The sequence below is a fragment of the Pundamilia nyererei genome, unplaced genomic scaffold, assembly GCF_000239375.1.
Source record: "Pundamilia nyererei isolate P.nyererei 1_Seehausen unplaced genomic scaffold, PunNye1.0 scaffold00021, whole genome shotgun sequence".
In the NCBI taxonomy this organism is placed as follows: Eukaryota; Metazoa; Chordata; class Actinopteri; order Cichliformes; family Cichlidae; genus Pundamilia; species Pundamilia nyererei.
The window spans coordinates 1,151,941-1,160,571 of NW_005187422.1; the positions used below are offsets into that span (position 1 = coordinate 1,151,941).

Consider the following 8,631-nt stretch of genomic DNA (forward strand, 5'->3'; position numbering starts at 1 on the left):
GGGTTTTTGAAAGCAAACGGTGCTACAGCACAAGCTCATCTTTGCACTGCTATGTGTTATAGAACAATTCGCTGCATGCCTTTCAAAGACACGTCTCACCTCTCATTTGCCTTCTGCTTGTTATTCTCAAAGTTATGCGAAAAGCAGCCATAAATAAACATGAATAGAGGGGAGAACGATTCCAATCCCTGCTGAATGGTAGGATACTTTGAAGATGCAGAGCCGGCTGCATTTTCTGTTCACTGTTCTGTCCGATTGCAGTCTGGGTGGGAAGAAAGGGAATACTTGTGTGCAGACCACCGATGGGCAAATATTTGGATTTGCATGAAAAAAAAAAGAAGAAAACAAGATTAAAAGAGAGAGGATGGAGTCGCGTTATTAAAGATCATTTCTCTAATAACTATCCCCCGTGTGGCACAACTATCATGAGTATGCAAAATTTTAGAGAAAAGGGTAAAAATCATCGAAATGTTATAATTTAAGAGGGCATGGAGGCACAACTCAGCAGCACAGAAAAATAAAAAAGCAACTATTTTAAATAATTCACATAGGTCAATGGTCTTTCCCCCCTTCCTCCGCCTGGAGATGGATATCATCGCCTTTAACAAGTTCGAAAGAGGCTTTTCTCCAGGCGGACGGTCCTGATGCTGTTTCTCTCTGTGTGACTGAGCAGAGCGGCACCATATGGACTTTGTCTAAAGATGAGGGAAATGAGCCCCAGCGGTACAAATCCCAGTAGGACCATCCAACCCATTTGAGGCTCATCTAGAAACGCAATCATCAGCATCGTGCACGTGTGCCTACTATCAGCACGCACACATTTGGCGTCTGTGCCCTTTGCACAAATTTAGACAACGGCATCTCGCCAGAGGAAAGAGAGCTTTTAAGCTCTATCCTTCCAACTTATGTTTGTTTCTATTTTTGTCATGTTTGCAAAACCAAAACTTAGCAGAACACAGTTCACGGTATGTGCATGCACATAAATTTAGGGCGACAACACGCACGTATGCAGTGATGCTCTCCAAGGATCACTTACTTGTCCTAGGATGCAGATTTTTTCCTCTTCATTAAACTGCTGTGATTGTAATCCCACTATCCGTCAGACGCGTTGTTTCACACACGTTATTTCATTTTCTTTATTTTCCTTTTTTTCACAGTAACTCCTGTCCTCTTAAAAAGCAAGAACAAAAAAGAGAGGATGCCCTCTGCTCCAGCAGTGTTTGCGCTCTGCACTTAATTCTGCTCGCTTGGAAGGGACTAACAGTAAGCTGTGCTCTCGGTAAATTCCCACAATCATAAGTACATTTGCCGGCCGAGGACGATACGCGCCGAGCCGAGAGTGTTCCGCGACCTCCTCCAACTGCACTTCCACAAGATGCTGCCAAGAAGCACAGAGGACAGCGCTGCCTCTGAGCGGAGACTCTCACATTGTGCGCATACACGGCTTCTGCTCTCTTTGTGCGCAGGAAGAAGCGCCCACTGGTGACGCGTGAAAACACCCATCGATGCACGGTAATGCGCCACCAACCTATGGGCAGCTGACATAAATGCACGTTTTATATGTTTATTGTTCAAATTAAGGTAATTTAAGTGCAAAAATAAAATAAATACATTGAAAAAAAGAAAAAGATCGAAACCACAGGGTTGGTCGGTTTTAAAAAGAAGAAGCACTCAGAAACAAACGCCGCGTAAAACATCTAAATATGTTTTTAGTAACGTAATGTCTAGAATGTAGTGTGCAAAAAACTTTTATGATAAACCCATGCCTGGGCTTGAAGGCGGGTAAATGTGATCTTATGATTAACGGAAAGTAGGAAAGAATCGATGTGTTTCTGGTCACTGAACTCACCACCAGAAACCTCGATGTGTTTACGAGGAAAATGCATCAAGTAAAAAATACACTTTTTGTGCGCTTGTTTTTTGTGCCCATGTATCACCATAAAACCTTATAAAGATTCTAGCTCACTGTACTGAGAAGCACAGCAACAACAAACGTGTGTGTGTGTGTGTTTGTGTGTGTATGCAGGACCACACACACAGGTGCTTTAGAGGTTCTTGGTTTATAAATATGACGTTGCCTACTTTGTGTTTCATTGTTTTCATGATGCAACCATCCGAAATCACTGTGTTTTTGGTGGAGTTTTATTTCCCACAGCTCTTTTTAAAGTGTTTGCAGGAAAAATTCAATCACATGCTCGTTATAAACACACGGGCTAATAACAAAGGCTCATTTCCCCCACTTACGTCTGCGCCTGGTGTATGAACACAGTTAGGTCATCAGTCTGAAAGCTGCACTAATCACTATGTAAAAGCCATCCAATTGCTGTGCGCATGTAAGGGAACCAATGTAGTCACAATAAAAAAAAAAAAAAACATAAATAAATACAAATTAAAAATTAATTATAACCCAGAAGTGTAGGTGCTTTGGTATTGTTCAGCATTTTTGTCCTCTACGCATTTGTCCTGTCTATTTTCAGCCAAAATATTAGGATAAATCTGCCGTCCACTTCTTGTCCGGCAGCAGGAAGTGGACATTAGCTGATGAGCATAAGAGAAAGAGTGCTAATGGGCAACTGTTTGCAAATATGTGCAGCTTTATAAGACAATTACATACCAGTGCTGTGTCTGTGTTGCTATTATATCTTTGTGCTGGGTCCAGAATACTGTTTTAAGCAATATTTGGAGGTTAAGTGCAAATAAATAGCAGTAGGATGTCTTGAAAAATTATCACTTATGTTAATCGTTTAATCTATAATGCATATACTTTAAATGGTCCTTTTAATGGGACTAGCTGTTATTAAATATGATGCCACATACTGCATAGACTCTGTAGCACAGACATGTAGGTAGCGTTCACAGGAGTATGCTGAAAGTAGAGGTTAACTACTTGGGTTTACCTGTTGCACAGGATCTGTGGTTGACAAGTTACAAAGATTGTTGGCAATATTTCTCTTGCAATGCCAACTCCTGGATTTGATGTGACTCCAAACACGTTTCAGATTACTTCAGTTGCTTCCCAGCCACACTGTTTTGTTTTGGCATCATTTTTAATGTACCCGAGCTTCTTGGGCCTGTGTTCTCTTCGGGAATGATAACCTCAAAAATACACTCAGGTCACTTCATTAGTTACACAGTGTTACCAGGTTTACTTCCCTTTTTTGTTCAGAATTGCCTTAATTCTTTGTAGGATATATACTAATAGCCCAAAAGGTCACCAGCAAGCATGACACAATCACCAGCAGCCTGAACCACTAATATCTCTGGCTCTCTTCCACAGCATGTCTTTTATCCTGTCTTCCTTCTCTCTCTCCAACTGGTCACAGCAGATGGCCCCGCCCCTCCCTGAGCCTGGTTCTGCCAGAGGTTTCTTCCTGTTAAAAGGGAGTTTTTCCTTCCCACTATCACCAAAGTGCTTGATCATAGGGGGTCGTGTGATTGTTCGGTTTTTCTTTGTATGTATTAATGTAGGGTCTACCTCACAATATAAAGTGCCTTGAGGTCACTGTTGTTGTGATTTGGGGTGTATAAATAAAACTGAATTGAATTGAATATACAACAGGAGGGATCCATTCATCCGTTCTCTTCCTCTTCCTTATCAGGGTCGTGGGGGGCTAAAGCTTATCCCAGCTACCGCTGGGTAGGGTACGCCCTGGACAAGTCTTCAGTCTGACACAGGACTATAACAGAGAGACAGACAACCATTTGCACTCAGCTTAACCTAACCCCACTAACTGCATGTCTTTGGACATTGGGAAGAAGCCAGTGTACCCAGAGAGAACCCACACAAACACGGAGAAAACATGCAAACTCATCAGACCAGGCAATGCTTGCTTCTGCCGTCCAGTTCTGATGAGCCATGCAAATCATAGCCTGAGTTTCCTGTTCTTAGCTGACAGGACTGGCACCTGGTATGTTCTTCTGCTACTGTAGCTCATGTGCTTCAAGGTACCTTGGCATCTTGGTTGTAACAAGTAGTTATATGAGTTACTGCTGCATTTCTATTAGCTCAAAGCAGTCTGACCTTTTCTCCCCCCTTACATCAACAAAGCATTTCCACCCATGCAACTGCAGCTCACTGGATATCTTCTTGTTGTTGAACAATTTTCTGTAAATTCTAAAGATGATCGTGTGGAGAAATTCCAGTAGATCAGCAGTTTCTGAAATAAACCATCAAGTGGAATGAAAGTGACTAGCAGATTAGATATTTGCGCTCACAAGCGGTACTTGTGACAGCTGCACCTAAATAAGTGGCTGCTGAGTACATACATGGGTTACATAGGTTTGTGTGAGGTTGGTTAATGAGATTATAACTGGAAACTGCTTAGATCTGCCACCATCTTTAAATTATGGATTAGGAGAGAAGGCTTTTACATTCTACTTTTCAATTTCGTGCTAGGCTGCAATATACTCCAACACCAAGCCTTAAGTGAGGCTGTTTTTCCACCAACCAGAATGTGTTTTAGTGCTGCTGAGCTGGGATCTGCCAACAGGACGTCATAGGGAGTCAGATGTTGATGGCCTTTGCACACATGGATACCTCCATTTGCTTACATATCTCCTACTCCTATAGTCAGTATTTCCAGAGCAAGAAACCTTGTTCCAGGCTGCTATGGTGGCCCCTCCCTTGCTGCACTCAGTCCACAGTGTCCTTGTCCTTGAGTGGAGGCTTTGACCGCTTGGTTGCCTCTCCAAGTACTCGGCATGAGGGACAGCTTAAGTAAAAATCAGATCACTTGCTTCTGTTAGCTTCAGCTCTAGTCTTACTCAGGCAAATTTGAACTCCACTGAGAGTTAAAATTTGGAAGTGTGTATCTTTTGAACTTAGGTGCCTGACCAGCAAACACTTCTTTAATATGAACCAATTAGTCTCTCGGTTTTCATCTGTGAAATCAGAGCTTCACAATGCTCGTGATGGTTTAGTGGCCACGAGGTCACTTGTGTTGCAAATTACAAACAATAGAGCCTCATCTTGCCAGGGTTACTGCTCGTGTTTTTTTAACCAATGCACTAATTTCAAACTGAAGTTCTTCACGGGCTTATCAGACAGTACGAATTATGTTGTTGTCGGTGTCAGAGTACAAGTGCACACAAATTAGCAGTCTGCCACTGATTTCTGCTTACACTGAGACACTGACTGAAAATGAAGCATTACAGCAGCGATTCAGGCTTTTAATGCAACAGGGCTGAAAACAGTCAGTGAAATTAAAAATGCAAGGCTCATCATTGTGAAATATCGATAAACTTTAATCGTATAAGCCACTTTAACCAATAGATTTTATAAGTCTGTCATCAGCAGCTGTGGAATGGATATCTCATTTACTTTATAAGCTGTGCCAGTGATTCACTTTTAAGTGAAGGATGCCTTGAAGATGCAGTTGCTTAAAATAAATAAAAATAGGTAAAAACCTGCAGACATTCAGCTTCATGTTTTATCAACTGTCACTCACACTAAATACATTTTCCTGTCCCTGCATGGGTAATTGCTGTTAGTTTTATCTGATGCAAACCATTTGATTGACTTAAATATTAAAATGATGGAGATATGAATTTTTAATGTTTATGGTCATAGGAGAAATCCAGGGGCTTCGGGGAGACTAATGGAAAAAACAGAGGTGGGGAGATTCCATTAATTAAGGTCATTTGGGGTCTGATTGGTTGAGGAGAGGTGTACCGTAGTGGGGGTTTGTGTTTGGGAAAATGACAGATCAAGGTCTGCAGAGATATGAGGCTATCACATACACTCCATCCACCTTCATCTACAAGTAAGTGAGGTGGCAAAATGAGTGATGACACCATTCTGTATTCTGCATGCACAAGCATCTGTTTCAGAGAGCACAAGTCCTGCTCGATTGCCTGTAGACCAACCATGGCTGGAGACCCTTTGAAGCTTCGCATCTCCAACCATCTCTTGAAAGAAGTCAAAAGAAATTTTTGGTGGCACTTCATGATATAGGCTGAAAATTAAAGTGCAATTTCACAACTTTTATCATGAAATTTTCTAAAACTAGGCCAAAATTTTCAGTACCTAAAACTATCTACCCTGACATTCAGTAGAACAAAGGAGAAACAGATGCAAGTTTGAATAATAAGAACAAAAAAATTCTACTCTCAGTAATTTTAGTTGATGAGTAAATTTTGGGTAGTTTAGAGAAAATAACTTCTGCTCTATGTAATGTTGTAAGTGCACAGTAATTTTAAGAGTGTGCTCTGTGCACACATTGTTATTACAAATTATTTTGGTGCACATGGTAAAATATACACTGTTCAACGGCATTCATATTTTGGTTTACAAGAAAAAAAAATACTATCAAAAATTGATGGAACCAAGTCAAATTTTTCCTGTTTAGATGAAGACAAAAGCAGGAATAAGGAGGGAAGAGGAAGATGCTTCTCCCTTCAATTTTCTGCTTTTGCAGTAATTTCTTTAAAAAATTGATGTGAGTTTCCAAATACAGTTACTATTGCATCTTTGTGCAAGATTAGATATAGAGAGTTATTTAAAACAAAGAGCCAAGCATCAAAGTTTGCAGTGTTGCTGTGCTGTATAAGCAGTGCTTTTTACTTGATAAAGAATGTTGACTGCGATGAGCTTGTGGTTAGAATGGGTCAAAACTGGGAGTTGGTTTAAAAAATACAGATAAGTAGAAAATCATACTACTTCTTCTTCTTCTTCTTCTTCTTCTTCTTCTTCTTCTTCTTCTTCTTCTTTTTTAGCAAATTCAAATATTTTAAATTTAAAAGTACAACAATATTAGGTTGATCATGCATGTTGTCTGAACATGTGGGAAACTACAAACTCTTGAAGGTAAAAGGCAAAGCCAGTTTGCCGACTCTAAAGCAAGAGTGCAACCTTAACATACCTCAAAGGTTTTATTTGTATGGCATTGAGAATGACAATGGATTGGGAAAACTGGTCAGGTAGCTCAGGAGTACGACTCTGGGAGGGAAGAGTCGAGGATTAGTCCATGGCAGAAACTGATTGTTTGAAGAGCAAGTGTTGTTACTTGTTGAGAATGAGATGAACAGCAGGAGGAGCCAACGGTCAGGTACCCCCGGAGAGTTGGTACCATTGGCGAGTGGACAGACAGGAGTGACTAACAAACAGGAGTTCTCTCAGGAGTTAGCATAGCAAAAACGCAGGAAAATACAGGTGGCAAGAAGGAATTTGATTACTGCTTTACTACTGATGACAATCCAGTCCAGACCGGATGTTGGAGCTGGTGCTTAAATTTAGATGGGTGACAACTCTGATGAGAAACAGATGCGATGACTGAAGAGCGGGAACAGAAGACTGCATGTGAAACTAAATTAAAAAAACACAACAATATATTTCTCATAATGTATTTAGCAACATAATTGTTAGAAGATTTATGCCAACTACAGCCATATATATTAATCATAGATTAATCTTCTTCTTCAGTCGCCATAGTGCCTCCAACTCACCCTATTCCCAGCATCTTCCTCCACCAAAAGTCTGCATGTCCTCCATCACCACATCCGTGGATCTTCTCTGTGGTCTTCTTCTTTTCCTCCTGACTGGCAGCTCTGTATTCAACATCCTCTGTCAAGTATATCCATTATCCCTCCTCTACACATGTCCAAACCATCGGTGTCTTACCTCTCTAACTTGGTCTGCAAACTGTTCAACCTCATGTTTAATCCTGTCATTTCTGGTCACTCCCAATAAAAGTTTTTGTATCTTCAGCTCTGCCACTTCCAGCTTGGCCATCTGTCTTTTTTTCACTCTTGCTGCTATCCTTCTCCCACAAATCACCCATGGCACTTGTCTCCACCCACTCCACCGAGCCTGCTCTTTCTTCTCTTGTGCATTGTCTGTTGCATTGAATGGTTAATCCCAGGTACTCTCTCATTCACACACATGTATTTTGTGTTGCTTGTTCTCTCCAAAGCCCCCCCACTCTCTTCTGCCTGCCCCCCACTCTTGCTACAGATCACAATGTCGTCTGTAAACATCACAGTCCATGGAGACTCTTGCCTGACCTCATCTGCCAGCCTGTCACTACTGCAAACAAGGACCTCGGATCGATCCCTGATGTAATCCCACCCTCTCCTTCAACCCATCTGTCTCTCCTACTGCACACCTCACCACTGTCTCGCTGTCCTGCACCACCCTCACATACTTTTCAGACACTCCTGACTTCATCATGCAGTACCAAAGTTCCTCTCTTGGCTTTCTAAGGATCCATGAAGGCACAGTGAAGTTTTGTTGAGCTTTTCTGTATATTTCCATCAGCACTCTCAAAGCAAGCATCTGCAGTACCATACTGCTACTCACTGCTCATCACCTCTCTTCTGTGTGTGGTTCATAAACTTTATCCCCATGTAGTCACCATAGCTCTACACATCACCCTTGTTGTTGAAAGTTGATACCAGTAAACTTCTTCTCATTCCTCAGACATTGTCACGGACTGTAGTAGGACTCAGGCGCAGAGCAGAGTGCAAGGAGTGCAATGCAAGGAACAACGTTTATTTACAAAGTCACCAGGTGCAGATATATACAGTGGGGGAATAGCGGGGGCTCATAAAGGAAAGTCCGGGGAGGGAATCACATTCACTCTCGCTACTCTCTTCACAAAGGTTCAAACATCGGGTCGGTGGGTCGGTCACGGG

The 8,631-nt window shown here is 41.6% G+C and overlaps 1 protein-coding gene across 1 annotated transcript in view; it reads right to left on the minus strand.

Moving 5' to 3' along the window:
- cntn3b (contactin 3b) overlaps nucleotides 1-1,442 on the minus strand; it is a 53,823-nt gene extending 52,381 nt beyond the window's left edge. Inside the window, exon 1 of the mRNA XM_005726623.1 lies at nucleotides 1,037-1,442. The gene's annotated coding sequence lies outside the window, so the exon portion shown is untranslated. The remainder of the gene's footprint in view (nucleotides 1-1,036) is intronic.
- Between the last annotated feature and the right edge of the window lie 7,189 nt (nucleotides 1,443-8,631).